Raw genomic sequence first — 14,395 nt, 5'->3', positions numbered from 1 at the left:
GATGCCTTGCGTTTCATGTAGTGTTCCACACGCTTTTTCAAAGCCCCAATTATATATGCATAGCCCCATTTCCCAGGCTTACACATTCTAGAGCTAAGAGGGAGCTCACACCATCATGTGGTCCTGCCCCTGCCCACAGAGAGGGGCAGCCTTGTTATTCCCATTTCATAGGTGAGACACCTGACACCCACGTAGGGGGACATGATATCCCCAGCACCCGACAGACGTTTAACTCGACATCCTGACTCCTGTCTACTGCACTTCCCTGCACAGCTGGGGAAAATGGAGCACAGCCTCAATCTGAGAGATTAATAGGACACATCAAGAACTTGTAAATCAAAGTGCAAAAAAGCATGGTAAATATAACACAGAGAATATATCAGTAATCCCAATAAATGTCAGTGGATTAAACTTCCTCATTAAAGTACAGAGACTCACACTGGAAAATCCAAGGGCGTGTTACATCTCCCACGGTCTGTCCTGGGAAACAATCTACCCATCCAGAAATTAGCACTGATGTGAACTAAAGAGAGAAATCTCTATTATGTGGAAGGATGCTGATGCAAACATACACACATAGGTAAAGAGGTGTGTGTGCCAGCACGTGTGCACCCATGCGTGTCACATATAACACCGCAGTTAGAGCAAAAACCTTCAGCACACAACCTTTAAACCCCCGAGGACTAGTCACCAAAGCAAGAAAGAGAAACGAGGCAAAGAATGCATTCGATTCGAGGTGAAAGCCACAGTCCTATAAATATTTCAATTTAGAAACAGATAATGTTATAAGGGCTCTATTTCTCCCATCCGCACAAAACACGCACTTCCAAGCACCCGACATCAAGAACCTGCGAACACAAATCAGCTCATCGGAGAGCCAGCTGCCGCCTTCCGTGGCAGGGAACGTGGCATGACACGCTGTTGCAACTGCTCGGAGGCAGTAAAAATCAATGTTTCCATTTGTGGCCCATCAAAACATCTCTCTTCTTACCAATTAAGGGATGTACAATTTTTAGGTTCTTTTATTATCAGAACACGCCAACTCCCGGCAATACAGAAATCCCATTAAAAGCCAGGCAGCATATTTATCTCAGGAAATCTGATCGGCTGCTGCTGTGGCGACAAGAAATAGAAAGCAAAGAAATGAGAAATATCATTTGGAGCCTTCAATATTATAAGTCATCACACAAGCACGGTTACGCAGTCAAGCGCCCATCTCTGAAATTCCTAGTTTACAGTCTCTTTCCTTAATAAAAAAAAAAAAAAAAAATGTTCTGGGTGTGGGGGAGGGAAAGAAACATCGTTCCCGCTTTATCTACTAGACGAACTCTCCAGATAATAAGTTACATTCAGCACCACACTTGTGCTACTTTACTTAACACACAATTTAACAGGCATATTTAAATTACCCCTTGTTACTTTTTTTTTTTTTTTGCCATATTTACTTGGCAGCACTTTCCATAATAGCTCATCTAATCCACAACTGGAACCACAAACATTACAATGCATTTGATCTCTTTAAATCTGGTACATCCTGTTGACTCAGGAGTAGATAAATCAGGATGTCAACTCTTGGGTTTTTATAAGGCAAAAACCCATAAAGTCATCCAAGAGTATAAATCTGTTTTAAGGAACTGTCACCTCCCCTGCCACTGTCTACTAATGGGAAGGCAAGGTGGCTGCGCACAAAGGGGCAGGGGAGGGGAGGCGGGCAAAGGTGGGGGCGCCCCCCATCCTCTGAGGTCCCAGGGGGTCACACGGCCAGCCAGCCTGCCCCTCGGGAAGCCAGAGAGAAAGAAGACAAGCAGCCTGAGAGAAAAGACCAGCAGCCTGAAGAAGTTGGATATCAGGACCCCCCTGAAGACCCAGTATTCAGTATTCTGCATCAGCAGAATCAGGACCTCAAAACAGGAAGCCCTCCATCCGGCTCCAGCTTTACTCCCTGCAACGCCCTTTCATTGCCCGCAGGCTCTGAACCTCACACAAGGGGAAAAGAGTAAATGGTGCTCTTTTTCCATTTGCAGATGAGGAAACAGAGGCTCTAGGGGGTCATCCAAAGCTGACGTTAAGCAGCACGCCCTTCCCCCAGGCCTGGGGCCTCTTGGAGCCCTAAGCTCTCCAAGGCCCGGGAGGGGAGAGCCCTGAGGGTGATGTCTCCCCTGGAGCACCCTTGGGGTCTCCTCATTCTCAGGAGACCTCTCTCTCCTCCTACAGCAGCTACTCAGGAAGCCCGGGGGATTGAGGGAATGGACCTTCCCCCCTCCGTTGATCCAGCTCTCGCTAGTCAGGGGTGGCCCTGCCCATCCCAGGTCCTGCCTTCACCCAGCCCTGCGAGTCCTTGCCTGAGTGAGCACAGAGAAGGCAAGAGCTCAGAAGCGGCCACCAGCCCTGAGTCCCCATCCCACGTGCTGCTTCGAGTTTCTGACACTGTGATCTCTGGGCCTGAACAACGGGTGACCCGCTGGTCTCTCCAACCACCCCGCCGGCCCGGAGGAAGCAAAGTCCGCAGGCGGAGGAGCTCATTCTTCTCCATGCAGGCCTCTGGAGCTGGGAAGGACTTCCCGAAAACAGGCCCTGGAGCCTTTCCCTCCCTCTGCTCCACCCCAGCCCTCCCAGGGCTGCCTGGGAAGGCCGGAGCTGAGCAGTGGTGAATAGGGACCTCTCCCTGAGGGTCACCAAGCCCATGGACAAAGCTCCCCACCTCCCCAGCCTCACACTCCCCACTGGACAACTCACAGCCTAGTTGCCCTCCGACACGCACACCTCTCTGCACACCAATGTGGACTTGGGCACTCCTTTGGCCAGGAGTTCGCCAAGAGCAGCTCGCCTTTCTGGAGCACCTGTTGCCTGCCAGGAACCTTCTGTGAGGACACTGGTGCAAAGAAAGGCCACCGGTGGCAGGTTTCAAACACAGTTGTGTCGGACGCAAAACCACCCTGCCCACAAAACCAGCCCCGCCCCGGTAGATACTCGATGAAAAACTGTTGAGGGATCTGTAAACCCTTCACAGTCACGTGTAGGATACTTGTCCTGGCCCCGAAGGCCCAGTAAGGGCTCTGCCAACCTCACTGACTTATCACTTGCCCCGCAGCCACACAGACCTTCTTCCAGCCCCTTCGATTGCAAGTTTGTTCCACCAAGGGCTTCACACTCTTATTCCCCCGGGACTCTTCCCCCAGCTAACGGGGCTCCCTTACAGGCTTGAGCGCCAATGTCATGTGGATGCCCAGCACTCCTACCCCATAGTGCCTTTCCCTTTGCCACCAGTACCTTTGGCACAGTGTTCACTCATGCTTTGGTAGGTTAACTTTCTTCCTCCCCGCCTCCCTGTGGCACCCTGCATTTTCCAAAGACAGCAGCGGCAACACCTCCCATCCCATACGCTCTTCTGTAGTGAGACCCGCACTCGCCCATCAGGAAGAGGGATCTAATTCCCCTGCACAATTGCCCTCTGGCCTGGCTGGCTGTAGTGACTCCCTTGACGTTAGAATGTAATGGAAGCAATGTTCTGGGATTTCTGAGGCTAGGTCAGAAGGATTGCAACTTCCACGGGGTCTCCTGGTCTCTTGGGACACTGCCTAGTAGTACCTGGCTGCCATACCATGAGAAGCCTAAGCCACATGGAGAGAGTGTAGTTGCTCCAGTGGACAGCACCAGCAGAGCCCCCAACCGTACCAACTGCCAGCCGTGGGAGTGCACCATCTTGGACATCCAACCCGGGCGAGCCTTCAGATGACAAGAGATTCAACTCACTCGGCAACTACATGAAAAATGCCAAGTGGGACCCCAACCAAGTCCACTCAGCCCACAGAGCTATGTGAAATAATAATCACTGCTTTAGGCCATTGAGTTTTGGGGTGGTTTGTTATAGAGCAATAGACAGCAGGAATGCTCCATGAGACCACAAGCTCCATGAGGGCAGGAGCTCTGTGCTCAATACTGTCTCCCCAGCCCCTGGTACAGACAGAACACACGGTGGGGGGCTCAGTCAATGTTCAACCGAATGAAAAGATTGGTTTCAAAGAAACATGTCTCCGAATATCAGTACAAGCGATGATAAGTATCATTAGGTTGAACCACATGAAGTTGCCATCTTTGTGGGTCAAAGAAGTCGAATATTGGCCACCTCAAACGGTTCAGCCTAACGTAAGATGGGGCCACTCTGTCCCGCCAGCTTCATTCTCAAAGCAGGAGGAAGAGGAAACACCTGGACTGGTGGACCCCACGGCACCACCTCCATACGTCCCACAGTCCCTGAGCCCAAGATACGGGTTTGCAGAACTTTCTATGAGCAAAGGGAGGAGTAACAAACCCCCTTGATGCACTGCTTTTCATTAGAAAGCCGTGCATTGCCCCACCCCAGGCCTAAGCAGCCTCACGGAACCACTGCCCGCGAGCAAGGGCTTTCATTCAAGATGATAATCCGAGAAGGCTACAGAAAGGGTACACGGCAAGAGACACTGAGCAAGAAAATGGGCCCCCGTCCTCTTGAGGGAAGAGGTAGTAGAAACTGAGTCAGGGATAGAAGGAGGCGGCTCGGCCTACCCCCCTCCGACCCCCACACCCTGGGTGATGCTGACCACAGGAGGAGCAATTTCTGGCACCGTCCTCCACCCGCGTCCCGTGTCCTCGTCACAGCCATCCTATGCAAAAGGTAGGGTCGGTATCCCCACTCTGCAGACGGGGAGGCCACGACTCAGGACCACACACGAGTCACACACACTGGGAAGAGCAGAGGTTGGCCTCCTGACAACAGATCTCCACTCCTAACCACTGCCTGGGAGGGCCAAAAAGGGGACGTCTGTGAAAGGGCCGAGCCAGGGACAGCTGGCCGAGCCTGGTGCCGGGAGAAAGGGAAAGGAGATCAGCCCCAGAGGGGCAGGAGCAGGCTGCCCGCAGGCCGCCAGGTCTGGGAACTGAACATTTCCTACCTTCTCAGCGAGGCTTCTGGAGCTCATGAGTCAGGGCTGGTGGGGCCCCACCACTCCCAAGGGCCGGAGGAGGGAGGCTCAGTCTGCGAACCCCGGTGAGGGTCTCCTCCCTCTGGCCCCGGTCCCCAGCCAGCTCGAGAGCCAGCAGGGACCTCAGTGAGAAGGCTGCCCCGTCTCTTCCTGGGAGGAACCATGGGGGTCCCTCCCCTTACCAGCGGGGAGCCCCGGGCACCTTGAGAACTAACCAGGGACCACTGGGGGTCCCACCTCTGGGGCCCCAGGGCTGAGTACCTGCCCAGTGGAGGCCGGAAGCCAGGAGAAGCCCCATAAGCCCAGGATAGAGACAACAAGGGCAGAGCTCGAAAGGCATGAGATATACCAGTGCCAATAATCACACACAGTCATTCATTCTTTCCTTCATTCATCCCACAAACATGTATGGAGCATCTGCTGAGTGCCAGGCATAACATGCACACATTTGCTACCACATACAGAGTAGGGTGCTCCCCAGCCTTATTCATTTTGGGTGCCTCAAAGCCCACACAAAGCCTGGCCCAGAAGGGCACTCAACAAATACAGGCTTGGTGAGTGAGCGAATATGTGAATCCATGAATGCCGAAAGGGACCTGGGCCAGCGTCAGTCAGGGGCCCAGCTCCCAGTCTTCACTGCAGTACCCCCACCACACCCCATGAGTGACCCTGAGCAAGTCCCTTCCCTGCCTGACACTGAGTTCGTATCATCAGTAAAGAGCCTGCTCATGAGAGACAAGACAGGTGGAGGTGAGGCTCACCTGAACGGATGGCCGTGGATGCAAGAATTACGTGTGAGGCCGGGAGCCCTGTGGGGTCTAGAGGAGCCCAGAAGAGGCTGGGGCGGGGCAGGCGGGAAGAGGCAAAGGTGCAGGGCAAGGGTGCAGGGGAGCGGGGAGCAGAGAGCAATGCAGAAGCCAGGAATGGTGCCCGGGGACGATGGGGAGGCCCCCGGAGAACCAGACAGCCCCCACCGCGGCCCCCCATCACGTCTCATCTCCTCTCCCAAGTAGACTCCGACCGGTGGCGGCACCATCCACACACCCCCCGCCGCAAATATCAGAACCGCTGGACAGTGAATTCGAGGCGCATCCAGGGCTCGGCCGGGGAGCCCAGCTGTACAGGAAGCACAGGGCAGGGCCGTGCAGGGGTCCAGCGGGGCTGACAGGGCCAAGCCACTGCAGGAAAGACTCTCATCGAGCGAGCCCACACCAGCGGCAGGCAGCCGGAGTCATGCTGCAGGGACCGGCAGGATGACGGACAAAGAACGGAAAAGAATCACAGACTGTAGAGCCAACCCGTCTGGGTTCAGATCCACATGCCACCACCTCACAGCTGGGGGACCTTGGACAAGTCCCTACCCCTCTCGGAGAACAATCTGAACAAGTTCAATCATTGTAATGAGGTAATATTATACAGAGCCTGATCCCTGGCCTGCAATAAAACTTGAGAAAAGCGGAGCCACGATCACAGTCTTACTGGTGCTGTTATCACTCCAACCAGTACCTGCAGCATCGTGACTTACACAGGAGCTGGGGACACAGGGGAGGTCTAGCGGAGCCTCGTCGGCTCCAAAGGATGGAGAATGTCAGGGCACAGGGCCACCCGAAGGCACAAAAATGTCCATACAGACAAGAAAATCCCCTAGAGCAGGAGAGGACAGTCCTGGGCTCAAGTTCAGGCTCCCCCCTTCCACGTCCTATGACCTTGAGCAAGTGACAAGCCCACCTTCCCCCCGGAAACAGCGTGACCTCCGCCAGGGGTCTTTTGCAGCCAACCCCCGAGGCCAACAGCGTAGACATGTTCCCTTTACAATCCGCAAGCCCGTTTTCCTGCACGTTCCCCTGTATGTAGTTGGGCGGCTCCCCATAGAATTCCTAGTCTAGGAAGGTGTCTACCATTTCCAAAGCGTTTTTCCTAGAGCAACATTTTTCTTTAATAGAGAACGTATACTCCATCCTAACAGCCTGCCTATTTCCTAAAAAAAAAAGGGGGGGGGGGGTTCTAGCAGCGTGTTCCCCAGGGCCAGAGTGGGAGAAAGCACTTCCAGAACCTGGGCACTAGGTCGAACCCCTAGCTTAACCTGAGCTCGCTATCTGGGCTCTGGCTGTAGAGAAGGACTCAGTGCCTGTGAGCACTTTCTCATGCATGCCTGGGCTGGTGGGATGGAGGCCGGGAGGGGCTGGGGCCAGGCTGGGCCAGGAGCTTGCCAACCCCAATTAGACACTCTGCTTGTGCATCCGTGGCTGGCCCCAAATTCCACGAGGCAGCCACTATTTATCTTCAGATTTAAAATATCTGCAGTGCGGGCAGCAGGGTAACATTTAACACTCAGCCTAAAGGGTCCCCTTGGCAGCAGGGCTGTAGGCAAATATTTTAACACATAATTTGCTGTCCAAGTTCTGCTTCTTAAATAAGGAAGCAACTTCTGGATGGTTGTCGGAGGAGGGAGAGCCAGGGAGGCAGGGGGAGCATCTGTTGGTCCCCTCTCAGTGCTGACGGCTCCATGAATGGAATTTCAAAGCCACGGTCAGTCAGATGCTGAATCTGACTTGGTTGCACCACACAAGCCTTGCTGGGATGCCCCACCCTGGCTGACAATGCAGGACCTGGTACCGGGCCTCCCTCTCCACAGGCCCATGGCTGACCACAGAAAGGACTAGAATCTTCCAGAGGGTATCTCTTTAGTTGCCAGGAATTCTAGAACCTGAGCCCAAAATGATTAGCAGCGTAGAGGATGGTAATCACTTCCCTCAGACCAGACCTTTTAATTCATTTGCATCCCTTACCCAGTGATCCGTGGCCCCACGAGGGAGATGGTACCAATCCACCCATTGTACAGAAGGCAAAACTGAGGTTCAAATGGGTGAGCGAGGCCCCCTTCCCCCATCACTCAGCCCATGAATTGACCAAAGCTCACAACTCCAGTGCCCTCTACTGTTATACAAATGAGTAGATCAGGTGGGGGAGGCCGGGGCAGACAGACACCCACCCAAGGGGGTGGCCCCTGCTTAAATGCTCTATGTACACGGTCACTATATGGAAAAGTGATGCCCGGTGCAGATACATCAGCTGACTTTTGTTGTTGTTCTTTTAAAGAAGGAAATCCATATTTTTATGTGACATCCCTGGATTTTTAAATGTTGACTTCAAGTTTTAGGAAGCAAGATGTGGACAAAACAATAGGCCTTGGAGGGCTGAATGCAGCCTAGAGGGCCCTTGCCATGAAGCATGCCCAGCAGGAGCCACAGTTGCCCTGAGCCCAGGGCGCTCTGCTCCCTCCCCACCAAACAGGAAGCTTGTTAGCTGGGTGGCAATGGAAGCGTCTTTTCTTTGGAGACTTAGAATCTGCAGTCAAGTCCACAATCATGTGACCTGGGTGGCTTACACTTCTGGGCCTCGCTCTCCTCACCTGAAAAATGAGGATGATATCACCTCCTCCTGCTCAGGTCACCCCAGGTCTCTGCCACCTGGGGCTCTGGTGGGCAACAAGCTCCCAAGAGCTGGAACACAAACGCCACACACATCAAGTCAGTCAACAAACTTACTGAGCACCTACTGCGTGGCGGCCCTTATTCTCGGTGCTGTAGGTGCATCAAAGATCAAAAGCACAGCTGTTGAACCAGGTGAGCCTGACTTTCCATCAACAGCATCTTGCCCTTTGGGGTCCATACCTGCAGGATGAATGCATGACAACCCTCCCAGAGGGTGTTCAAGTGCTAAGCCCAACCCCAAAGGCGGAGAGAGGCAGCAGCTGCCCCCAGACCCAGCTCCCAGCTTCAATGGGCAAGGGAAGGAGCAGAAAGAAAAGGTGGTAGGTGAGGAGGGAACGAGAGAGGGACAAAGCAGGAAGGGGGAAAAAGCAACCACAGGCACCCCCACCAAAAGGGAGGGGGGATTATATTTTTCCAGCAAGTCGTTAACAGTGTCACTCCTCCAAGCCTCACCATCTTAATAAAACTGATCTCGCCGCATGCAATAATGAAGAACGGTTGGACAAAGCCACCCTGGAACCACGAAAATTGTGCACCGTGACCACCTGAGGCTGTGACCACTCTGCCCTCTCCTTGCTGTCATGTTTGGTCTCCGACGGCTGCTGGGAAGGAGGAGATGGAGGAGCGGGGCCGGAGGTAGGCAGGGGAGGAGGGCGGCGAGGCAGCGTGGGGAGCTCGATAAATCCAGCTAATTTGTGACCAGCGCCGTGGCCTGGCGCTCCTAATGGCTCCCGGTCCTGGAGCGAGACTCAAGGCAAGGACGCTGGGGCACAAATCACCCCCTGGCGGCCAGGACAGAAAGAGGAGCCCCTTGTGGGGAAGAGAAGGGGGCAGGGAAGGGCTGTGTACCCCAAACACTGCACCAGTGGCCAGGCTGTGCGAGTGGCTCAGAGTCAAAGGCAAACACAGGCGGTGCAGACAGAGCCCAGAGCCCTGGGGCCACAGCGAGGTAGCTGGGGGATCCCAGCACATTGCAGCCTCCCTTGGCCTCAGCCGCCCCCATCAAATGAAGGCATGGACCGTGGAGCAGCAATTTTTAAAACAGTACACCTTAGTGACTCATCCCTGATGCGGGGGGGCCGGCCCGAGGGCATACCTCTGATGCATCAAAGGAAGCCCACTCTGTCGGCTTTAGACTCTGGGACTCCACGGGGCAGTGCTTTCTAGGAGTTCCACTGCAAAAGCAGAACATGTGCAAAAGTTCCCCCAGCCAACTCCCCCCACACCGTCCACATCCCAGCTCAGGGAACCTTCACCCCTCCAGGGCCAGCCACCCATGAGCTCGGAACGCTCCCTGCTCTGGTCACAACAGCCACGGTCTTTTCTTTGCAGGACATCTGACCGTCTCCTGTGTCAATGAGCAGACCCCAGGCGGGCAGGGTCCACAAGAGTTGACCTTGTTGGCCCCCTCATCTTGCTCCCTCTCCCCCTACCCAGCACCCAGCATCGGACGGGGCACATAGCAGGTGCTCAATAAATATTTGTGGAGTGAACCCGTGAACAAAACCACCTGGAAGTGCTCTGTGGATCCAGCCACAGGTCTAGGCATCTCTGGGGAGGGTTGCAAACAGGCACAAATCCAGGAACAGGCCCCTGGCCCTGCCCGCCGCCCCAAGATTCAGAGATGGCAAGGATTCCCTGCACAAATTCTGGGGCCCAGGCTCCCGGGCTGCTGTTGTAATCCCGAGGCTGCCGCCCGCCCCTCCGCAGTGGCCCTCCAACCCCAGTCTCCCATCCAGGCCCGGGAGGCCCCGAGCCACAGTGGAAATGCTGTGTAAAGCCTTTAAAAATTAACAAGTTTCTGGGCATGGAGACAGCCTGGTGTGCAGCGGCGTCCCAGGGAATACTGAAGTAGTGCCTGGAGAACGGGGAGCGTGTCTGATGGAGTGGTTCTCACCATGTTGTTGCTACTGAGGGAGAAGCCAAATGGTGGCATGCTCAGCTTGCAAGCAGCCGGTCCCCACTGAACCCCCCCGGCCAGGCCCCCCACTCCTCCAAGGGCCCATGTGAGCAGCGGGCTTCACCGGGAGACCATGGAGGTCCTTCCCCGCTTAACCTCATCCACTCACTAAGCCCTGCCAGCTCTCCACAGATTTCCCGCCGGCCCACAAAAGGGTGTCAAGTCCCACAAACGGGCTGTAAGACATTCCAGAAGTTTCCAAAAAACCTAGATGCTAGGACAGCTGAGAGAACAAAGCCAACGGCCCACACAACACACGTTTGAGGGTCCCCCCCCCGCCCCGGGCAGGGCGCCCCCCCCCCTTCCCAGGAGATGGATTTAAATGGGCAGCGCGCTGGGCCCACACCCGCCAAGGAGAGCAGAGTCTGCTTTTGGAGAAACATTCCCACACAATGAGGAACGGAGAGACCTGGAGAGAATTAACCACAGATCAAAGGTCAAGTGGGCAGCGCAAAGGAAACTTCCAGACCCACCCCAGGGGCCTGGCTGCCTCCTCCACAATGGCCAATATCCGCGTGATCTATATGCACGCACACACCCGCACCCCATCACCGCCGCCCGCTCATCCTCTAACCGTCACTTAACTCAGATTTCAAACTGCTTGCGATGTTCTTTAGTCAACATGAAGCAGAAACCTTTTATTAAATGCTGCTAATTTTTTATTGATCACACTGTGAATCATTTCATTTTCCATTACCGCAAATGTCTCCTATCAGGGCTCCACGATTACGCTTCTTTATTCCGTCTCAAGCAACTTGTCACTTTTAATCAGTTTTCAGTTTCAGTATCGCTCAAAAATTAGGAAGGGGGTTTTTTGGATTTATTTCTGTTTTTTTTAAAAAAAAAAAAAAAAAGTTTCCATACAGGAAAGGTTATTATACTTGGAATAAATATACATGAATCAAATTCAAATGAAATTCCTCCCTGACTCTACCCAATTTTAGCATTAGCTTTTATAATTTTTTTAGGTTTATTTTCACGGGAAGACTGTTCATAATTATTGCTCGTGCTCTCCCAAAACACTTATGTTACTAAAGTGTGAAATGTCTTCTAACACAAAGACAGATCTCTGGGAAGTAATTACAGAAATGCATTCAGGGGCAATAATTCTATATTAGCTGTCAGCAGCAGACATCCTCTGAAAGGCACTTGTTATGAAGGAATTATTTGTGTTACCATTGAAGGCATGGCAGGCAGGCCCAAACTGAAAGACTGTGTCTGACCAGAAACACGGGCTTCCTCATCAAGGGTCAAATTAAGTTTAAATCATTACCTTGAAGCCAGGCAAACACGTACCTGACTGTCTATTGTGGAGACGTTTTTGAGACGCACTCAAGCACAACGTGGTCTTCCCGTTCCCGGCGTGGTGCAATTACCCTGAGTCTCAAAAGGATTCTGCCAGGAGCTTGTCACAATAGGGAGAGAGGAGGTGGCAGGGTGTCTATTAAATGCTAACTCATGTCACCAAACAGAATTTTCAAGAATTATAAATTGCCGAGATGCCTCGCAGCTGACCCCCTCGCGTTAAGAAGATCCCAGAATATTATCAGGAAAGCGCAAGAATTTGCATCAAAGGCAGGAAAGGACTCTCTGTGGAGAGCTCAAGGGGACGCAGTCGAGGGGACAGGGACCAGTGGACTATCTCCTGGTCCCGGGGGGGGTACAGGTGGGGTCTGGGGAGCCAGACCAGTGCCATCAGGGGCAGAGAAACAAGCCTATGATGAGGACAGGTGGAAGCCACGTTGGGGGGAACTGGGAGATGGCCTGCATTGTTCTCTGACTTTTGTCCCTAAATCTATGAGTGACCTTGGGCCCGTCCAGTCATCTCCCATCTCTGAGCCCGAGCTTCCCCACCTGTAAGAACATCCTGCATCAACCCTGTGTCGAGGATGTTAGATGAACAACTAGGAACAAAGAAGGTGCAGCGTTAGCCCCTCCTGCTCCTGGCCTGGTCCTCGCACCTGTAAAATGGCAGGATTGATTCTAGGAGCCATTCAAGGAGCCGCCTGGCCCCTGAGAGCCGGGAGAAAGCTTCAGGAGACGAGCAGAGTATCTTTCCGGGTCCAACGGGTCCCACAGACACCTCCGGGGATCTACCCCTAGGAGCCTTGGTTTCCCACCTCTAAAAAGCACACACAGATCACTGCCCTGGGTGGGACTCATAAATCAAAGAGGAGACAGAGACCAAGGGCTCTTTCATCTGCTCACTCACTGTTGTTTCCAAAGAGACTGGCACTTTCTAAGACAGCTCAAGGCAAAAGGCAGGACAGTCACTTCCTCTAACAGCATGGGGCCAGGCTACCCTGAGCAGTGGCAGTGGTTAGCCCCCCGAGCCTGGCCACCCACCCTGACTTGCCCTGGGGCCAGCCTTCCCATTCTCCCTTGGAGGCTCACTGGGGGCTGGATGCACCCCCAAGCTCCAGGGTCAGGCCCAGACCCGGCCAATTGGGGATGGACACATGACCCAAGCAGGGCTACTGAGACAACACAACACCACGGCATTTTCTGGAACCACAGGGAAAGGGGTCACCTAATATGACAACGGGGAGAGCAGAGCTGATGGTTGGATGGGAAGGGGGACAAAAGGTGTGTGAGCCATGCCCTTGAACCCAGTCATTCTGCATCAAGATTTCTGTGCTAGAAGCTCCTGTACCTAAGCTCACTGTGAGGCTATTCACCTCAGAATGGTGGACAACAGCCAAAGGAGACAGCATCTACATTCCCATAAAGAAGACGGATGATACATCAAGGGTAGAACATTCACAGAGTGGACTCCATGCCACGATTAAACATGTATCGGCAAGGATTCATCTTCCAAACAAGACTTCAAGAGAGAAAGAAAGTGAGTTTCTAAAGATCAACTATGGTAAATAAATAAATAAATAAATAAATAAATAAATAAATAAATAACACAAGTTATGGTAATATGGTAAGATATGACAACATTTACAGAAAGTTTAAAAACACGCACCAATAGCATTTATACACCGATGAGACGTAGTCCAAGAAGAAAGCCATACAGGGAGATGGTAAATGCCAAACCCCTGAAGAGGGTGAAAAGTGCAGTTGGGAGCTCCACGGGTGACCCATGGTGTCTGTCCCTCAAGCCGAAGGGTACACCTTGGGTAGTCGTTACTCCCTTTTACTTATCTGAAATACTGTATAATAATTAAAAAAAAAAAAAAAACTACTGCTGAATAGTTGTTCAGATGGTGAACGAATTGGGGAATTTTTGATAGAGAAGGCTGGCAAAGGAGTCAATGCCATCCACAGTTTTGCAGACTGTAACACCCACGGGATTGTTCCCGGGTCTCGTGGCAGGCTAGTGGCGGTGCCACAGCTCGTCCTCGGGTGTGCGGGTCCTGCCTCAGCCGTCTGCTCCTTCCCTGCACCCTGTGTGAGACGGGTGGAGGAGGGAATTTCCAGCTTGAGGAAGTAAATGGCACATAAGGACTTGGTTCTCCTGGAGCGTAGAATCCCAACCTGGCATACAGTAGGTGCACAATAACTATTCGCCAAGTGAATGAATGAATGAGCAAACGAACACAGGGCTGAATGAAAGTTGTGCCCCTTAAAGCAGACCCTCTTGGACAAGACCCCTTTGCTGGACAAACACCAAGTTAGTCATTTTTAAGCAAATGCAGATTTTTCCAGGTTCGTGTCAAAAAAAAACAACAACGCTCCAACTCTGACTTCTCACCAATTTTCTGACCCTCCTATGGGTAGGCTGAGATTGTGAGTCACGGCTGAGTCTGGAAAAGCACCTTTGGGGAGATGAGAATGGAAAACAGTCTAATTTAAGGAGGAGCCAGGTACTGCCTAAAATGCATCCCTGGCCCCCTTCCATGAGCACACATCACATGGAAAAAATTACTTGAACTCTCTCTATAGGAGAGCATCTGATGGCTGGGCCGACCAAAAGGAGCTGGTTGCTAAGAAATCACACCAGGCAACGTCAGATGATGACTTGCTACAGTCAA

The 14,395-nt window shown here is 52.9% G+C and overlaps 1 protein-coding gene across 2 annotated transcripts in view; it reads right to left on the bottom strand.

Annotated features, from left to right (window-relative positions):
- Nucleotides 1–14,395, bottom strand: part of ZNF423 (zinc finger protein 423) — a 332,672-nt gene that overhangs the window by 222,002 nt on the left and 96,275 nt on the right. The window lies entirely within an intron of this gene.

Source organism: Callorhinus ursinus, unplaced genomic scaffold (assembly GCF_003265705.2).
Source record: "Callorhinus ursinus isolate GAN/ISIS: 27379988/994484 unplaced genomic scaffold, GSC_fseal_2.0 scaffold56, whole genome shotgun sequence".
NCBI classification, from domain to species: domain Eukaryota; kingdom Metazoa; phylum Chordata; class Mammalia; order Carnivora; family Otariidae; genus Callorhinus; species Callorhinus ursinus.
The sequence above is the reverse complement of the archived record's forward strand: the minus strand, read 5'-3'. Positions and strand labels throughout refer to the sequence as shown.